Below are 20,908 nucleotides of genomic sequence, written 5' to 3'. Positions count from 1 at the left end.
CAAACTAGCCTTGTAAAATCAGACTCTTTGAAAACATACTTGTTAAAAAGCAGGCTCCCTCACAAGCTTTCTAGTGTACTGAATTCCCACTGCAATCCAATGTGCTCTTTTATACCTCTGAAATGGCTGGTGATTTCAGAGGGAGTCTGTGATATGCTGGTTCTGTAGAATTACAGCCCTACCAGCTGTAACATCACTAAAAGGATTATTCCAGAGAAAGGCTGTGTCGTAAATGAGGTGTACAAAGACTGGAACTTGCAGCTGCAGCTTCCTAACTGTGCCTGCTGCCAAAAATGATACTCCCCAGGAAAGTCCTACTCTGTCCTCATTTATAGTTTTTCTTTCAAAATAGCCAAATTTTAGAAAGTTTAGGAATAAAGGATATGAACAAGGATTTTTGTTGGTGTCTAAAGTGGTGGAGTTTCAGATGCTGAACTCCTTGACAGATGAATGGCTGTAGTGAGATGTCTGGGGACTAAAGACACCGTCATGCTCATGTCTCCTCTGTCCCTCCATGGGAAGATTTTCCCCACCAGCCAAGGAGAGGCTGGCAGGTATCTGTGTTCACTTCAGAGTTCTGTTTATTAGACAAGATATTGATCTAAATATTTTTGCTAAAGGAGTGTATTGGAAGCTCCCAGCACACGTATCTTCTGCAGCTTGTGCTCCAGCAGGCAAACTTTTGTTTGAGGGCTGAGAGTGACAGACAAGGACTGCTAAACTCTCAGAGCCAAAATAATGAGTTTGCATTGAGGAGCTGCCAGGCAAGACATAGGGTGGGACATATAGTAGTAAATGAGTACTGACTGTGTTTGAGCCACATAGATCTCCACATTGCTCCTTAGGGTGTTTCCTTCAGTCCCAAAACCCTCTCCCTTTCCAGCCTTTGCAACCAGCATTTTGGGTTTGGGGTGAAATCACACCCAGACACTTTATTTGGAGTGTAGTTTGCACTTCTTTGTGTGCTCTAAGCATGTCCAGAAGATGCTTTCTAGACTAGGACAATTAAGGGACATGGTCAGAAGGTTGCATGTTTTGAAGTTGCCCTCTCTCATTCCACTGAGAAATAGCAACACAGGTGCTCAGCCCAGCCAAAATTATGTCAGTGGGACCTCATCCTGAATTGCAACTGATGGTAAAACCTCAGATTTTACCATTGCACTGGATGCAATGGAAGAAAGCAAGTAGACATGTTCCTGAGCTTAATTTTAGCATAGCACTGCTATAAATACCCAAGCAGTTTTGGGCTGCTGAATTTTAAGTGTTTGAGAAATCTGTGCATTTTCTTATTAAAAAGAAATAAAAAATCCATAAACAAAATGAAGTTTAGTTTTTGTGGATACATTCCCATTTCAATCTGAATGGAAGAGAAGTTGAATCATGCTGATTTTTCTTCACAAGGAAAAAATCCTTCAGATTTAAGAGTGTTTTGTCAAGTTCCAAGGGTTAATTACATATTGTTACTCTGTCACTACAGGCCTTAGTGAGACCAAGTGTAGGTCTCCAACTGCAGTGTGGTACTCTCAAGACAGAAATTAATTTTTTTTTTTTGACAAATAGAAACTAAATAGAAGAAAATGCATGTTTTGCAAATTCTTATCCAAAACAAATTCCTACCCATTTTTCATCTACATGTCTAATAGTGGATCCATAACATATTTTGAAAAATAGTAGTTAATTTTAAAATTGTGTGGGTTTATATTTTCCTTAATACTGCTGTAAGGATTTGATTAAGGAGAATGTATTCTTTCAGTGTACAATTTCAAATTGGCATCAAGCTGAAAGGATCAATAATAAATTCCAGCTCAAACTGTGAATCTTCTGATGCTTTTCTAAATGAAATCTACATGTGTCATGGGTATTTTTATCCCTCTGACACAGAAATCATGTTTTTCAAAAACCTTGGCTGCAGAAATAATGGCTTATTATGCAAGAACAAGAAAAGAACAAGATATTTTAAACATATAGTGGGAAACATCTTCCAGTGGAGTAAGTAGGTACAAACCCCCTTGATCTCAGTCAAACCACACCAATATTCACTGCCTGAACACCTGACTGATGAGAAATATTCCAGATGCCATGTTGTTCGGGTTCCATGCTGTTTGATAATTAATGTTCTTTGTACAGTATCAGCCCACAAACCCATTCAGCTTGACAGGTTCGTGAGAACACTCTTTGTAACTTTCCAGAGTCATTTGTATCTCCTGATCTTAATAGTGACATGTAGTTATATGCAAAAAAATTTGAAAGTAGCCATTTTGCTGCTTTGGATGAGAGGGGAAACCTTTTATCGAGAAAGTTTTATTGATGGCGAAATTTGTAACGATTCCTAAGTGAAGTGCAGAATTGAAGTTATTTTTTACTTTTACAGACACAGACTTTTGTTTTCTGGCTTAGCATGGGCATGAAATAAGATTATGTGCAATGAGTAGGTTTCAGCAGAATCATATCATGTGTCTTAGTATATCCTTAATTTAACCATGCAAATGTAAACAAGCTTTCTATCCTGAAAAAGAAACAAACAAAAAAATTGCAATTAGCGTGTAAGATATTGAAAGTAGTTCTATCTAAAACAGAGACAACTGGAAAGAGGGGTGAAATGTGAAAGTCTACATTGTGCCAAGGGTGTACGATGTTAAATGTGTTTATTCTGCAAAAATTTTATTTCTACAATCCTGAAGTTGCTTTTAAATTTCACAGGTATCATATCAAAGTTGACTTGATGTTTTGGATGTTGAACAGCAAATTTCTGTGAGAATCTAGATAATGAAAATAATAATGGTATTCTGGTCTCTCCAGTGTACATAGTGTTGATAAAATCTTAAGAGTGACCTCAGATACAACTTTGAGTAAGAGGACAGATACAGAGGTTTCTATTTTCTCATTTTTCTGATATTCCCAAATAGCTGTTTAACATTCACAAAACTGTTCTGTTGACACCAGTATAACCAGAATTTTACCCAACATCCTTACTTTTATTGCAGTCAATATATTCCAGGAATCACTGGGCTATTACTCAGTGTGTGGTGTTGTCTTTGCTGCCAAAATTTTATCTCAGAAGACACACAGATGGCCCATTTCTGCATATAAATATGAAGTAAAGAGTGCTGGAGCAGCTTAAAGCATGTTCATCCTGTGGGAGCTGAGTTCTGCAAACAGGACCCTGCACCAAACTCCCTCCTTTGCAGGATCAGAGTGAGATTCTAGACCAGGTGAAATTTTGATCCTGGCCCAAGTTTTATTTTCTTGCTGAGCAGGCTGTGTGGTGCTCAGCTGTTATAAACCTTGAAACACTCAGGAATTGCTCTGCCATCATCTGTCTCTGCTGTCAGGGTGGAAACACGACTGCATTTTCCTCATGACACAAGTGTAAATACCTGGGTCTTCTGTCTTCATCTGCTTCATAGTGATATTTGTTCAAATGCAGAAGAACAGAACATTTCACTACTTGCTATTTATGGCCCAATGAAATCATGTGCCTGCCACAGTTGTGTGTACAGTCTGTTTTCCTCATTTTCAGCACTGTGTGAGAATTACATTTCATGGATGTCTGGCTGCTAATAGGAGGATGAAATCAGAAATCCAGGATGAATGTTTCTTCAATACATCAAGTTCATGATTGTGATTAAAACTCCAAAGATGTGTTGAGGCTTTCCCCTTGATATCACACTATTTTTCTCAGATTTTTAATCTTTTTTTTATTTTTTTCCTTTTACAAAAAAGGGATCTTGTGTGAGGCACTGAAAACTGATGTTGGTGATGATAAAATGAGTAGAAGAAAATAACTCTCTATATTTTCTTGCCCAGGTTGACAGACCATCACTCCTGGGGAAAATGTGACTTGCTGCTTTGCTACTTTGTTCCAACAATAATTCACATTTCTTAAACCCAGAGGAGCACCAAAGTGCTCTTCAGTATACATATATCTGATTACTTTCTATCAGCTGAGGAAAACAGATATTTTATAGCATCAAAACTGAAAATTGGTCTGAAATAGACTATGTGGCATTGGAAAATTATAATCAAAAAATGCAATTGGACTTAGGTGAAAGGAACTTCTACCTGTGAGTGGACAGGACCTAGTTTAATAGCATAATTCCTGTTGCATCTGGGATATTTTCTGATATTATTTAATCTTACCTTTTTATTCCACTCAGCCCTTAGAAATTAAGAAAATTTAAATATGATAAAAAATTCATTTAAATGTCCAAGAGTGATTAGTGTGATGCCCATACATGACATCCCTACATGGGGATCAATTGATCAATTGATCAGTCTTGGATCAATTCTTAAATCTTATTTATTTTTCTGTTTGAGACATAACATCTGCAGGCCAAAGTTGCATTTAGATACCTAGCAATAGTCTTTTGTATGGTGAGTATATAATCTGAAATTCTGAGTCCTCTAAGGAGATTGTCTTCAGTTGTGTTTTGGACAGCAGTGAAACCTAGGAATTCAAAATTTAGAGTTCCAAATGAATCATAAGTGCCTAAAGATATGTGTGCATGCCTGGTGGTATGTCTGAGAGGCAGGTACCTATGTCTTGATCAATATCCATTTTCCAGAAGTGGGATTTCTCATCTCTCCTCAAGAAGCTACATCAGAGATAAGCACTGGGATTCTCATGCTAATCTGTGAAAACCAAGTGGTGTGACCCATTTCAGTGTGAGGTGGATCTAGAGAAATGGGTCAGGGGAATCTACTAGGTTTTTTTTGTTGTTTTTTTCCTCTTTTGTGGACAAGTAGCTCATGTGCACATACCTAAAATGGGTGAGATAGGTTTCAGTTTGAGGATGGGAAGAATTCCTACATCGAGGGGAAATTCTGTTGTTAAGGCACTGTGTGTAGTCATCCAAGTGTTCCATTCCTTCTAGAAGAGACACAGTCAGTAGAGACTGAATTATTTCACTTGGGTGGCTATATCAGGCTGAGTTCAACCCCTTTCTAGGCTTTATTTGTTTGCAGACTTTAGAGAAAACACTCAGCTCCTAATCCTAAATGGGTGTTGTTGTTTGAGAGGATTTAAGATGCCTCATATGATATTGAGCTGCTGCTTCCAAAGAAAGCAGGACTCACCCACATTGTGGGCAAACTGACAGTTGGGAATAATTGTCTTTCTTTATATCTTAGGGGGTATAAAATGACACTAGATATCTATGTTTAGGCTTTGGAATTTTTCCCTAGCTGTTTAATTGCTGTTGAAAATAAAGCTTTAATAATTTAATGTCTGGTGTTATAGTTGAAAATAATAATACTTTGGCACTCTGGCATTTGAGTCTGCAAGATGTCCTAAATTACCCTTTGCCCAAAGTATCTTACATTATAAACATTCTCAGGGGGAAAAATGAGAGATAAAATGCCACTGCTTTAAAAAAAGGCAATAAAAAGACCCTGGAGGCCCTGTGTTCTTCGTGTTGTGTTGATTTTCAGATCAAAACTGAAATGTTTGCTTGCACAGCAAGCTAGTGTCTGAAATTCAAAGTGAGATGCACACATGAAGGTAGCTTCTTCACATTTCAGCTCTGCAGGCCCATCACCATTTCTACTGTGAGTTCTGGAAATAAAATTATGCCTCTGACAAAAGTCATATGGAATTTTAAAATTGGCTAGACCCTCTACAGCTGAGGCAAAATGAGGCCATAGGAAATCTGAGATATTTGCTGGGGTTTGTGAAGCTGCACACAGCACTGAGTGCTCTGCAAGTGCTCGGATGTTCTCTGTATTGATTGTATTTCTCATACAAAGCCAATGAGGGTTAAGAATTTGATTGTGGGACACCAGGAATGATTAATCTGTTGCCAAGAATTAGGCTATGAAAGTCCCACATGAACAGAGCAGATTTGTGCTATTATTTGTATTAAATAAACATTTTCTGAACAGGAATACTCACATGACAGGGACTTTTATGTAAATGTTGATGTACCTATTCTTTGTTACAGCTTTCTGGTTAACTGGTAAACTGGTAAACTGGTAAACTGGTTAACTACATCCATTTGACTTCAAATTCACACCTTACTGTCTTGTTTGGAGATGCAGGAAAAGTCCTCTGCTTGTTTTAACATAGATGATTGATCTGAGCCTGACATTCTTTAGTTAATTAGTGCCTCTCCTAAGCTGAGTCTTCGTTCCTAAGAGATCATGGATGTTCCCCGTGAGGTATGTAAATACAAGGAGCTCAAAAAATTAGCAATGTCAGGATTTGGAGGTTAGTCCTCCATAGATAATTCAGTTATCTATGAAATGCTGTCAATAATTTTCAAAATGACATTTTATTTTAAGCTGGAAATAAGCAAATAATCTGATAAATTCCCATGTGTCAGTAGAAATCTGAATAGTATTGTTTGGCATAACGCTAAGAATTTGGGCTGCATCTCAGCCTTGTTTGCAAAAATTCCTTCTATGAATAAGTATTTCATCAAAATGCTGTCCCAGATTCAGCTTTAGTGATGAAATTTCCCCTGCTCATAGACAACCTCTCTGTTTCTGATGTTTTTTTCTTCAAGAATTCCTGGCCAGGAGCACCAGGAGCTGTTCTGGTTTGGTTTGTTTTTAGCTCAGCAGCTTGGTGTAAGATTTTGTAATTAGTGTTGTATGAGTTATTGGTGTGATATATATTTTCCTCAAGATATTTTTGTTCCTGGATGTACAGTGTACAAGCAAAATGGGAGCAAAATTCACAAAATGACACCTTTGCTGGCTGCAAATTTGTCATGGTGTTGAGTTCATACTACATTTTTCTGAGATTATACCACATAATATAGAAAGGTCTAGCAGAGAACAGTTTAATTTCATTTTTCTCAGACAGAGTTGCGTCTTTCCATCTGATTTTTTTTCTGAAACTTTATTAAAATATCTGGATGCCTTCATATGCATTCATATAGTGTATTTTGATTGTGTATCTCATGTTCTAAAGATGTGAGAAAGTGTGCTGAAAAACTTTTTTTCATTCCTGAAATGACAAAGTAGGATTTTAGTCTAGGAAAGGCAAGTAACTGGGAGAATTATTCCACAACTTTCAATTTTGCAATATTTTACCTTGGGAAGGATTGTCATTTGATGGTTTCTTAGAATATTTTCTCATGTTATGTTTATTTGAGTATAAATATTTATATGGGAATTGTTGGAGTTTTTACAAAATTGAAGTATTTGGTGTGTTCATAGTCTGATTCTGGCTGCTGATTGAAATTGTCTGTCTGTATTACCTAAACCAAAAATAAATTAAATAGACCTCCAAGATCACTGATTTTAAGCTGCACAAACTAGCAAAAGTGGTCATCAGTACTATATTGTACCAAACCACACTCAATACTGCTATGTGGCAGTGATCAAAAATTAAAATTTAATGTCCCTTAGTTTTTCGAAGTATTTCTTCAAAAAGGCATAGAGTGTTCCTGTGAGCATAGAGCTTTGACAAAGGAGGTTAAATAAACCCCCAAAAAATTACAAAAAATAAAGTTAGCCCTTCTTTATTTTGTTTGTCAAGAATAACAAATGGCAACAAAATTAGGAAAGAAGCAGAACTTCACAGCAACATCATGAAGGTGTGGTACCAGTCCAGCCTTGTCCTCACAAAGTCTCCAGGTTTCCATGCCTGTTGGGGCTTCTTATATGAATGTCCACATGAAATGTGTTCTACCAGCTACATCAGAAAGCTGCAGTTCCTTGCTGGTTTCTGTACACCTGCAGTGTGCTGTGGACATCCATTCTGTTCACTGTCACTGCCAGGAAAGCAGAGCTTCAAGGGACATGGAGGTGACGTGGCAGGATGGTGGTACTGGTGCCTCATGGCTGCCTTTCTGGAAAGCTCCCTGTCTGTGCTGCCCAAGTTTATTTGAGCACACTTGAGATACTTGAGCACACACAAAAACTGTTTCAGGGGAAATGCCCCAAGCTGGATATCTCTGTTTTGTTAAAATCCCACCTTCCTCTTCAGAGGCTGTTTGTTTCACAACTTAAGTTACTGTGTTAAGGACAACACCAAAGCTAATGCTTAGGTGCTGTGGAGAATCTGGAATTTCCAACCATTAATGGGGTGCCGGTGACCACAGTACTGTAAAAGGAAATCTGTCTCCATGTTCAACTGAACCTCAAAAGTTCACCATGACTTCTGCCTGCCTTTACTCTTTTGAGAAGGGACATTAGCTCCCTGAGATGACTGAGCAGCATCCTTTTAGCATGATAGGCACAGCTTGAGGGACAGCTGTTCTGCAGCTGGAATAATAGTCACAGCCTTCAGAAAAAAAATACAGCCCTCTGTGAGGTAAACTTGCTGCACAAAACCTTCTGAAGGAGTTTGCCAAGATGCTTGGCTGAATTTGAGAAAGAAATATATTTCCTGTTGTTTTGATAGACTCTGCTGGCCTTGCTGTATTCAGCAGCTGTACCTCAGGCCCTGTTGTGTTGGCTTCATGTATAGCAGTGTCACAGTTGGCCCTTTCTATTTTTGTCACAGATCAAGCAGTGCCATGACCAATAAATCAGCCTTTTCTTCTGTTTGTAAACCCCCTAATTTAGCTCTTGCTCAATAGGAGAACCTGATGCACTTATTTATATCAACATGGCCCCAAGCACTTAAAACTAGTCAAAATTCTGATTATGGCTCTGCATATTTTATTGCCTGTACTTAAGCCACACTGCTCTAAAACAGCACCTGTTCCTCTCTTAATTGCATCCCAGTTCAATAATTACTGCCTATTCAAAGAGCTGTTATGATGGAGAATGGTTACTTACCATTGTAGTTAATGGCCCTTGCAATAAATGTCTAACTCAAAGTTTGTGTGCAATTTGTTAAATATTTGTTAAATATTTTACAGCTGAGGACAGTGATAAAAAAACTGTTTTTAACTTTTTTTTTTTTTTTTTTTTTTTTTTTTTTTGTGAGCCTGAAAGTAAATCCATATTGTATTAATTTCGGTATTGCAAATATTCTCTCTTCCAGTAATACCAAGACCCTGGTTCTGCTGATGCTGCTCTGACCACCTCTCTGTGTCAAAGTTTTCTCACCAACATCCTTATCTTTTTAGAATCATAGAATGACTTGCTTTGGAAGGGACCTCAAAGATCCTCTAGTTCCACCCCTGTGCCACGGGCAGGGACACCTTCCCCTAGACCAGGTTGCTCCAAGCCCCATCCAGCCAGGCCTTGAACACTTCCAGGGACATTTTCCCACCCTGCCCCAGCCTTTGAGCATTTCTGGTGATGGTAATTGAACAACAACTGCTTGTCAGATTTCCAGAGCTCTGAATTCTGCTCTTGTTCAGTGTGTGAGGGTATGACACCTCTTGTTGTGCTGCTCTCTTTTGGTCCAGCACTGCAAACAATTCAATCTCCTTACAAACATCAATAACTCCACTGACTCCACATGAAATATTAACATTTGCTGACAGTGTTTCCTTTCTGTCAACTTCAGATAATTTTGTTGAATGTAATGGGCTGTATTAAGAACCTTTAACTTGCTCAAAACTTTTATCAAGAGAACAGGACAACAGAGAACCTAACTTGTTAAATATGCACATATTTTTGTGGATCAGCAGACTCATCTCTTTTTTACAGTATTCTGTCTCCATTATAAGATGTTTTTTGAAGTCTGAAAAGCCAAAAAACCTCACCTGTAATATCCAGATTAATTCCCAGATCTTGTATGTCCTGGACACTGCAAGAGTCAGAAGTGGTTTTGATCATTGCCTGATCATAACATGATCCATGTGCATTAAGTAAGGAGATAATGGAGACTCCATGGCCAACCTTATCTTTGACATTTCCTATCTCCAAAGTGCTGAGCGCCTTTCCATCCAGTGATAATCTGACTGTTGATTCCAGCTGGATGTCTATATATGTATGATAGAAGGCAAAATGCTTTCAGACAAAGAAAGGAAAAAATATTGTATCGTCAAGTTTTAGGATTTGCTTTTCTTTTTCTTTTTTGCTTTTTCCTTTTTAAGCACATATAAGAAATCATAGAACCATTAAGGTTAGAAAAGACCTCCAAGATCATCAAGTCCAACACAAGGTACAAATATATATATAGAGATAAATGCGTGCTATGTCTCTCACCATTTCCATGAGTGATTCTGCACACACATTCAAAATCCTGCTTATGTTTGGGATTTGGCTATGAATGACATTCATCTAACTAGATGTGGACTTGGTTCATGTCTGCACCTACCTCATGTCTGCTGAAAGTTGCTTTCAGCTCCCTTGGAAGCCAGCAATGGTGACATGAATCCTGTTGAAGGCATTTTCTCTATCCCTCACTTTTTAGTGAGGCTAAAAACACCTCATACACATGAAAACATTTCTAGTTAGTGCGATGAATTTCATGGGCAAGTGTCTGTGCTTTAAATTTTTCACAAACAAGGATAACCCATGCAATTAATGTGAAGTATGTGCTAACTTGAAATGTCCTCAGAACATCTGAAGGAGACTATACCTTATCCAAGAAACTCTGCAGTGAGTTTGACCATGCAAAATACACATTAAAGGTCTGACAAGGACAGTTGAGTTTACAGCGCAGTTAGACAGTGCCATGAAATTTTTCATGACCAGAAATGGAAATGCAGTCAGAACAGTGCCAAGAAAACATAAAACTCAGTAGGCTTTCTCTGTCATAAATGTCACTAGTTTATTAGCTGTGACTAGTTGGTAGCATCAGGCTGATGTTCAAGTTCCTCCGTTTCCTACCTGGATTCTTTGGTGATGTCTCTATTAACAGAACAGTTTGTGCTCCAAGGCAGAGAGCTCCTTTACTCATGCATCAGGCCACCCCATGTCTCTTGCAAGAGGATGCATCTCAATCATCTTCTTACCTCTCCTTTGCAGCCCTACAGAAGCTGATACAGGACTTTTTACAAGGAGGATCTTGGTCAAGTTGCTGTAACATTCAGAATACAGAAGATAGACAGAATTGACCTTTAGCTGTTGCTAAAGTTTTGAATGTGGCCAAACATTCCGATAAACTCCCAAAAACTTAATATAGACCTATATTCAAGCAGTTTTGACTTCAGTCAGGTATGAACTGAACTAGAACTTTAATATAAATAATTATAAAAATAAATTGTGGGGCTCTTCTGTGAGTACATGAAAATAAAATAAGGTCAGCCTAAAGAGCCCTAGTTTCCTGTATGAAAACAACAAAAGTGCCCAGACTGAGAAGAATTTATCTCCCTTTACTGGGAAAAAGAGCTCAGTCAAATGTGAGAATGATGGATAATTCTGTCTGTGTCCTAAATAGGCTTCAAATAACTTGCTTCCTTTTGATGCATTTTGTGTTTCTAAGACTGACAACAGGAAGATCAGAAAAAAAGACTGAGGTGAACAATGGGAATAAGACACAAAAACTGCTGAAGATCGAAGATGATGATGTTCTGGGGAGTCTGAAATTTAAGCTCTCAGCTGCGCATAAAATTTTAAAACATCTTTTTCTTTTGAAGGTTATAAAGAAGGAAAATAAGTCACAGAAGGAACAGGTAGGGAATGAGTGAAGAAGAGAGGATTATATAGTAGTGAGAAGGTATCTAAGGGAAAGTTTCTATTATCTCATTTTTCCTTCTATTTTTCCTTCCTCCTCTTCTGTCTGAATTTCCCTCACTGCTTCATTTTTTGCACAATACCAACAGCAGGTTATTATTAACTGGTGTAAGCAGATAGTGATTTGTGCTGAGCTGAACTCGGCACTGGTGTCCTGACAGGCACATGCTAACAGAGGACAAATCAAAGCTGCTCTTCATTCTTTTATTTATTTATTTTTTTTTTTTTTTTTTTTTTTTTGGGATGCTCTGACCTAAATTTTCACAGCTGTGTTCACATTTAATCCTGTGTAATAGCTCAAAGGCTTTATATCTCATAAGAGCAGCCTATTGGCACCTGACATTTATTCAGTCCCTCTTCAGTTCTGCCCTAAAATCCTCTGGAACAACCTGGTATTTTTGAGTTTTTCTCTTTGTAGATTTATTCCTCTACTCAAATACCCTTGAAATGACCAGTTTATGGAAGGTATAATCTAGACTTGCTTCTCAGACTTCTTGGACCTGGTGACCGGTACAAAGCCTCTAGTGTAGATTGGTCTCAAAACAGAATGTGAAATGAATTAAGTTGTTGACTTATTTTCCTGAGTGATTGTCTTTGGATTCTGTAGTAATAGTTTGTTTTTACCCCATGTGGTCCATACATTTGAAGCTATTGACCTAGAGTGAAAGTTCTCAGCTGTGGGGCTAGAGTAGTTTTAATCCTAATACTAATTTTGTTGCTGGAGGTTGAATGGGCATCTATCCCCAGTGAACTGATACTGCTGGTACTTTGTGAGTTCCAGTTGTAATGGTAAAAGACAAATCACAATGGAGTTCGTAAATGCAAAAAAAAAACCCATAAAATACCACAGCTACTTTTTTATGTGCTCCACTCTGAATACTATTTGGGCTATGAGTAATTTTTAAAGGATCTTTTAATATTTGTGTCTCTAACTCACATTTCAGTGGTAGCAATCAATGAACCTTGGGAAAAGTGACTCATGGTGTTGTGCTCTGTGAACATGTGTCTAATGCATCTGACAAGATTTTGAATATTGATTTTCCTGAGAATATTAAACAGCAAATTTGTTTTTTGTAATATTGGAAGATTATCTTTAGGGCTTGCATCTAAACTAAGTTAGCTCTTTAGAGTATAAAAACTAAATTAGCCTTTATAATTTTAAACCCAGCTAAATGTTTATGCATTGCATAAAAAGCATTTTTCACAGATGTGACTGAGCAAGATTATATGCCTTGTATTTGTTTTGGCCTTGTACCTGTATCACAGATCTTTGGTTTCAATACTGGAGAAAATATGCAAAGGATTACAGCAGACTGAAAACCTAAAAACCTTATCAAAAGGGCTGCAAGGGATTATCTGTGATGCTATCTCATTCTGTAAATTATGCTGGGTAATGTTAGGTGGCTGTAAAGACTGAAGACCTTACAAACCAATCCCTGACACTTCCACGACTAAGAGAACATCAAAAGGTTTCTCATGGTGGAAAATAACTCGATTTCCAGGGAAGACTTGAGACTGAAGTCTTAATTGTAATACACATGAGAACAAACAGAAAATCACAAACATGCATTGACTCAAAATTCCAACAAGGCTGACAAGCCTGTGGGGTGAGTTTTACAGGATAAAATAATAGAATCATTTAGATTGGAAAAAACTTTGAAGATCATTGAGTCCAACTGTGCATGTGTCGTGTCTCCTGTGCTGGTTTTAGCTGTGAGAGAGTTAATTTTCTTCACAGCAGCTGGTATGGGGCTGAGTTGGATTTCTGCTGGAAATGGTGTTGATAACACAGGGATGTTTGCATAACTGCTGAGCAGAGCTTACACAGAGTAAAGGACTTTTTTGCCTTTTACACCCCACCACTGAGAAGGCTGGGGGTGCACAAGGGTTTGGGAGGGGACACAGCCAGAACAGCTGACCCCAACTGACTAGAGGGAGATGCCAGACTGTATTTCATCCTCCACAGCAGATAAACTAGGGGGGAAGTTGTTCTGGGGCTGCTGCTCAGGGGCTGGCTGGACACTGCTCAGTTGGTGGTGGGCAATTGTTTCCGTTTGCATAATTTTTCTTTTTTGGGTATTGTTAACTCTGTTTTTTTTTGTTGGTTTTTTTTTTTTTCAATACTCTTATCACTAATGTTTTTTACTAATATTATATTTGAATTATTAGCCATTCTTGTCACAACACACACATTTTCTCACTTTTACCCTTCAGGTCTCTTCCCCACATCCTGCTGGGGCTAAGTGAATGAGTTGTGTGTTTCTTAGTTGCCAGCTGGGGTTAAATTACAACACTTCTTTTTATCACCTTTGAAGCTCTAAGAGCTTGAGATGATAGACTGATAAGAGCATATCAGAAATTATAGATATGTTAACATTTGTGGAGCACAATATTGATTAATCTGCTCTTGATATCAGTTTCTGTGATCTTCACCATGCTCTTTTGTTTTTGTTTGGTTTTTTTTGTTTTTTTAACAGGCTGGTGTTGACTTTGCACTTTGTTCTTCAGTGATTAGTGATGTTTTGCCTGGGAGGTATGTTACTAAAACACTGATCTTGATTTTAATCTGGTGTTTAGACTCTGACCTGAATGCATGCTTGTACTTCTGGTACCCTCTTATGGAGACAATTAACAAGGAGTTAATTGTCTCAGCCTTTGACAGGAGCAGTTTTTATCTAGTTTTCCTCAAGGAAAGACTTGCAAAGTCTCAAGGGAAATGGCTATACATGGAAGGGGATATCCAAGATCTGAGGAAATCAGCTGTGTTGGAGATGATGTATAATGACCTGACATCCAGAGATGAGGGTGAATTTTGGTGCACACAGTCCACGTGGTGCAATTTTTCATGAGAGCCAGCTGACAATGAGCTGGACAGACACAGAGGCACCAACTATTGATGAGCAGGCCAGACAACTCTGAGCTATAACAGCTGAGGCTCCTTGGTGTGGAACAGTTTGTTTTCACATGGAGGCCTTTCCAGTACAGCTGGAATTGACTATTCCAAAGGTGAAAACATAATCCTACCATTTCTTATGGATTGATACAGACTGCACTGGAACAAAGTGTATGTTCCCAACACCTGTAGTGCATTGGGTCCTGGTTCAGGGCAAATTTGGGAGAGAACCCCCAGAGGGGTTCCTCTAGGGAGCAGATTTAATCGGAGCCTACCCACAACTGGTTCAGGAAAAATACCTCCCTGGAGAAAAATTGGAAAAAACCTGTTTATTAATTGAGAAAACCAACACAATATTAAACAATAGAACTTCTTGCTGCTCCAAAAGAGAGACAAACACAGCTCGGCTCACCCAGTCTCTGATCTGTCCCTCTGGCACTGGAAATGCCGCAGTCCAAGCCCAGCCTGCCAGTGCGAGCTGCTGCTGCTGCTCTTCTGGTGTTCAGTTCAGTGCAGGTTTGAGCAGGTCCAAAGAAAAGGAAAAGCCACAGTCCAGGGAACTTCTTTGCCTCAGCTAGCTAAGACTAACTAAAAGCAAAGGAGAGCTCTGTTTTGCTGTCTGTGCATCCGCAGACTACACAGTCCAGGAGCAGGAATGTGGAGGAGTGAGTGTTGTTTCTGAAAACAAACTCCATGCTTCTTCTCCCCTCCCTTCACTCCCTGAACAAGTCTTAAAGGTGCAAAACTTATTATTCATCATAAGCATCATACAGTCAACCCAGGACATAATTTTGTGGGGCAACAGAGCAGGAGAAAGTGTTTGAGAAGAGAATAATCCAGATTGTTTTGAAAGCTATTTCTGCTATAAAACAAAGTATGGCAAATGGACCTGCACATGAAAATTCAAATTTTAGGGCTAAAATAGCCCTAAAAGTTCATGTTTTCATATCTCAAGGGGTATGATCCATAAACTAGCAACTAACAAAATAGAAGTACAATATTTCTTTGGTGTCATGGGTTTTTGGAGAACGCATGTTCCAGGTTATAGTCTGATCTATACTGGTTATAGTCTCACTCTCTGTTTTCTAAGAAGAAAGCAGCAAACATTTGAATGAACTAAATGGGTGATAATTTGGGCCAGTCCAGACATGACAAGATATAAAAAGTGTGCTTTATAACCCAGACAAATATAATGGTTCCATCTGGAACATCAGGCCAAAAGAGAGACTCTAGGCTGGCCTCTAGGGTCTAGAAACAGGGGATATGGGGGATCTAAAGCCTTTTACACTCCAACTGAGAAAGAAATATTAACAACTTATGAAGGACTTTGAGCCTCTTCAGAGGTAGGTGGTGCTGAAGCACAGGTGATTTTTGCATCTCAGTTTTTGGGTTCAGCTGGACATTCAAAGGGAGGGCTCCCTCCAGGCATCATGCAAGTGATGATGCTACATGCAGTAAGTGGATTCATTGATAATGCAACGGGCTCAGACAGGAAATCCTGAGTGCCTGGGAAATGTGGATATGATCATGCGTTAGCCAGAGGGCACATGCTCATGTACCTAGTACTTGTGACACTGAAGAACATGACAACAATGGGCAGGTGGACCAGGCTGCTCGAAGTGGAGTGGCTTTGCTGGATCTGAATTTGGGACACATGGGTGAGCTATTTATAGCTCTATGAGTCTATGACACATCAGGACATTTAGGAAGAGAGCTAAAATACAAATGGGTTTGTGATCAAGTGGCAGGCTTAGTTACAGATGGCATTGACAAGCCTTGTAATTTTTTGTATCTTTATTGTTGTACTTAGATTGGCTTCTTTTAAAGTGTAAAGGAAATATCTTACTGCCACCCAAAATCTTAGAAGAGAAATACTGGCTTGATTTATTTTAACAAAATGAGGTGTTAACTTTTGACATCACCTTGAGATGATCTCACCTCTCTCATTTTGCTGATGTGCTGGCAGGAAAAGCTGACAGATTCTGTAAAGTGGAGAACAGCTAATGACAGCATTGTAGTGAAAGGACTTAGTGACATTTTTGACTGCCTTGCTTCAGGAAATTAATGTATGCTCAGGCAAGCCTATTGAGATGCAATCACTGTTCTAAGGACTGGGATCCAGTTCAGCTGCAAAAAAGTGAGCAATTTAAAAGGAAAACAACAGTGAAAAAGAGATTTTGTCTATTGAGTTTACTTCTAATCCTCTCATCTCAGAGCATATGTGTGTGTTTACTGTCCTCCTTGTATGGTATTCCTCTTACTTTTCTTACTTAGTAGTACAGTGGGTGAAGACATTAGTGGAGAGGAGAATAAAGTCATGCCACTGTGACTTTATTCATTTAGTCAAGGAGGTCCTAATAAATTTTTAAAAAAAGTATATAAATGCCTTGCTTTAAACAAGTTCCAGCTTCTGGAAAAAAAAAAAAAAAAGAAATCACAATAAAAGAAAAGATGCTTTAAAACCAGTAAGGATGGTGGTGATACCCTGCAGATAGTATGTGCTATGTTCCTTGAAAGGTAGCTGTGTTCTCCTGAGTGAACACAGGTTCATGTTCTTTTATGTTCATGAGTCATTGCCCTTGGTCACATGGTATTTCATTCTTTTGTCCTTGGTGTATTTTTCCTTTTTTCTTTTTAAAAAACGTTTTCTATAATAGAGATACTTAAGAATTGTAAAAGCACACACACACAAAAAAGTAAGAGTAGTTTATATTTTAAAAATCTGGTTTGTTTTTTGCTTGGATGTAATTGTGAGAAGGCTAGAAGGTTCATAAACTGTCAGATTATGTCCTGTCCTTCTATTCAATGTGCTCTCTCCCCATCTCATCTGCCTTAGCTCCCTTTGTTTGGGGTGTCAGTGATTGTTGTTCCAGTGGGGAATTGTCAGCTTCATTTTTATCTTCAAGGTCTTTAACAGTGGTGTCTGTGGTACATAATCAACTAATCGCTTCCTGGCAGAGGGCTTGGTCAGGTGACTGGATCCCTAAAATGCCATTAAGTACAAATACTGTAAATTAAAAAGATTGCATTTAGCCAGCATCATTTCTTGAACAGTCTCCAATGCAGAAGGTATTTCCACTGACAGCAATGGGGATGTGGGGAGTAAAATCCAGCCTTCCTTTAAAAATGCAAGTGAGACAGTCCCCAGTCATTAAACATATAGATTTTCATAGGCTTTATTTGTATAAAGCATGCTGATTTTCAGTTGATGTGTCCTTGCTCTAAGTGACAATTGAAATTGCCTGTCCCTTGCTAGGACACCAACTCCAGCTGGAAGGACAAACTGGTGACCTGCCTGGTGCCACTGGTGTGTGTAGGACAGCACGGCACAGCCAGTGACGGCGGCAGCTCCCTCTGAAGCAATCCAGTGCTTTGGGGTCACCAGGGTGACCATGGCACTGCTTTCGCAGGAGCAGATGGCCAAAACACTTCCCATATTACTTTATTAGCTTTGCATTGATATTTATTAGTGTTGTCTTAAGGTTTATTTTGAAAAATGCAAGGAGCTTGATATAGAAACAGACATTTCACAAATCCAAATATACTAAAGCCTTCCCAAATATGACCTCTACATTTTTCTTTAAACTGCTTATTAGATAAGTGATACTTCAATACTGGCAGCATTCCCTATTGTCTTTACACTAGTGATGTCATGGCAACCTTCAGTATTATTTTTACCAACTATTGCTCTATTTATAACCCAAGGTTGTCCACACAAGGGTTGATCAGAGGTCCTGCATGAGCCCTTGATTTTGGAGGGTTATTATAAGGTTCTTTTAATCAGGCACCTGTTACAAAAGTTAAAAATTAGTGCATAATTTTAATTACTTCATATTTTCTTGATCCGGTGGTGCCTGCAGCTATTTTGTCAGATTTCATAGCTTATGGAATTGAAGAATTATACCCATGTGTCTAAGCAGGATTCTTTGAACCTTGCTAAGTGCCATGAAAATAAGGGGAACCGGAGGCCCCTTTTGGTACTTGTGAGGTGCTCCCTGAAGTACCAGGCTCTAGTGCTGGGGGTGTAGATCTGAAACAAAAAAGTATTGCTTTTCTTCCCCTGTACTCAGCACTCCCTAGGCCGTAGCTGCAGTGCTGTGTCCAGCTCTGCACCCCTCAGTTTAGGAAGGAAGTTGAAGTGCTGGAGCATATCCAAGACCACCCTAGGTCGCGGGGTGGCTTCGTTTGGTGAAAAAACTTCTCCTCCAACCCGTGCTTCCAAAGAAAGGCTCAGCAGTCTCTTGCTGTTCGGTCTCATGGTTGTTTATTGTAAGCTATCTAAAAGATTTTCTCCTTGGGCTGCTGTGGTTTGCTCAGCAGTTTCAGGCAAAGGCACACACACCCTGACACCCTCTCTGTCTGCTGTCTTCTTCTTCCCTCCTCTCACCCCTGGCTGCTGCTATCTTTTGATATGGTACATTACGTGATAGATGTTTACAGTTTTTCCCCAATACCTACTACCTATATTAAATGGTGCTTTTCTACTCTAAACCAGTCTGTGAATGCCAACATCATCAAGAACATGGAGGTAAGGAAGAAGAAAGAGGAAGGACAGGAACTGCCAAAATCCCTCCATCTTAAAACCTCTGACCCCCATGTACAGAACAGAAACCTCCCTGTACAGATGTTAAAAACCCCCCGTACAGCACTAAAAGATTCTTCCCTCTGCTTTGTAACTACTTCTACTATAATATCCAAACTTTTGTGACTTCTTGTTCTTCCTGCAAAGTTGGTAAATCATTCCATGGCTCAAACTCAAAATCACAGCTGTTTCCAGCTGCCTGCCAGAGTCTCAAATGCTTCTGACCAGGGCCCGGAACCTCCAAAAATGTCTGAGGGACATTTTGAGTTCCGACAGGAGCAGGTCCAGAAAAGGGCAACAAGGCTGGTGAAGGGTCTGGAACACAATTCCTGTGAGGAGCATCTGAGGAGATTGGGGTGTTTAGCCTGGAGAAGAGGAGGCTCAGGAGAGACCTCATCACTCGACAGCTCCCTACAGGAGGGTGCAGCACTGGGGTCAGTCTCTTCTCCCAGGCAGCAGCAGCAGGACAAGGGGACACAGTCTTAGGCTGCAGCAGGGGAGGTTTAGGCTGGATGTTAGGAAGAAAGAGTGATTGGCATTGGAATGGGCTGCCCAGGGAGGTGGTGGAGTCACTGTCCCTGGAGTTGTTTAAGCAGAGTGGATGTGGCACTCAGGGCCTTGTTCTGGTTGACAAGGTGGTGCTAGGTCATAGGTTGGACTCCGTGATCCCCAGGGTCTTTCCAACCTAGTTTATTGTGTGATCCTTTGACAAGTAATAGAGTTTGAACATACCTTCAGCACACCCTGAAATCATGGCCTGACACAAGCTACAGGGGAGTTCCTTACCTCGGAGGCCTATCAGATATGTAGCTTAGCAATTTTCGTTTTCTTTCTCACAGTTATACACATACATTACATGTATTTTACATCACATTATTGTCATTCCAAAGTCTGAGGATGGTGAATGAAAAATTAATAACCTTTTAACTCTGGAATGAGATCTTTTTGAAAAACTGTAGTGCTTGAGAGGATAGCCAGAAAAAAACCCCTAGTTTAAAATAATCAGTGTAATAAGCCAGTCAGTTGGAAAATTACTAATCAGGAGCAAGCCTTGAGAAATCTAAAGACTAATGCTTATCTGAGGACTTCATGTATCAAAATCCTCTTCACCCCTGCTTCATTAAAGGACACAGTCAAATCTATGAGTGCCATGAAAATTATTGATTAGCACCTCTGGAGAAATTTTTCATTTTGCATCTGAGCTACAGATCCCTTTAATGCCCTGTATGTCTCAGAAAGGGGAATGGTTAAGAGCCCTGACATGGGTCTTCCTCAGAGACTGCATTTGGCTGCTGTCAAACAACAACTAAAATGTTGCTTCTGAATGTGTTAATGAAAAAAAATTTAATCTTTATCCTCTCATTGATCCTACAGAAAATTTCCAGGCAGCTTGGCAGATTTCCAGAAGTATATTTGTGGGGGGGAGATGGGGGGAAGGAAGGAAGGGCAAAAAAATAATTGAAAATCTGTCCAAAAGCTGTAAAAGTCCTTGGCTTGCCTCTGCTATAATTAGAGAAATGTTAAGGATCTACACTTGTATATTAAATAGAGCTGGTTTGGAAAATTACTTCCTTGAGTGAGGCATGACCTCCTGAAGTCCCTTCCAACCTGAATTATTCTGTGATTCAATAAGCACATGAGGTGTACTGTGTAAATGGCTGTAATGCTTCAAAATCTTGATCTGACTGTTGTGGCCTATTAGGTGCCATGACTGTCAGCAATTTCTTTAAAAGAATATCTTCCATTCATTACTATTTAAATTATTCATATTCCCTCAGAAGCTTCCCTTCTGGGACTATATTTAAGTCATACGAGGGGTCAAAAGAAAGAGAAATCTGAATTCTGCTCTCATCTGTCTAGGGTTCTTGTCTTTTTGGCCTGTGCTTTTACAGAAATGAGCTGTGCTG

At 39.2% G+C, this 20,908-nt stretch overlaps 1 protein-coding gene across 3 annotated transcripts in view; it reads left to right on the top strand.

Annotated features, from left to right (window-relative positions):
- The window catches only part of FAM135B (family with sequence similarity 135 member B), a 259,504-nt gene that overhangs the window by 99,537 nt on the left and 139,059 nt on the right, over window positions 1-20,908 (top strand). The gene's annotated exons all lie outside the window — the stretch shown is intronic.

Source organism: Lonchura striata, chromosome 2, assembly GCF_050655825.1.
Source record: "Lonchura striata isolate lonStrDom1 chromosome 2, ASM5065582v1, whole genome shotgun sequence".
Taxonomy (NCBI): Eukaryota; Metazoa; Chordata; class Aves; order Passeriformes; family Estrildidae; genus Lonchura; species Lonchura striata.
Note: the sequence above shows the minus strand (reverse complement) of the source record. Positions and strands in the feature narration are given on the sequence as shown.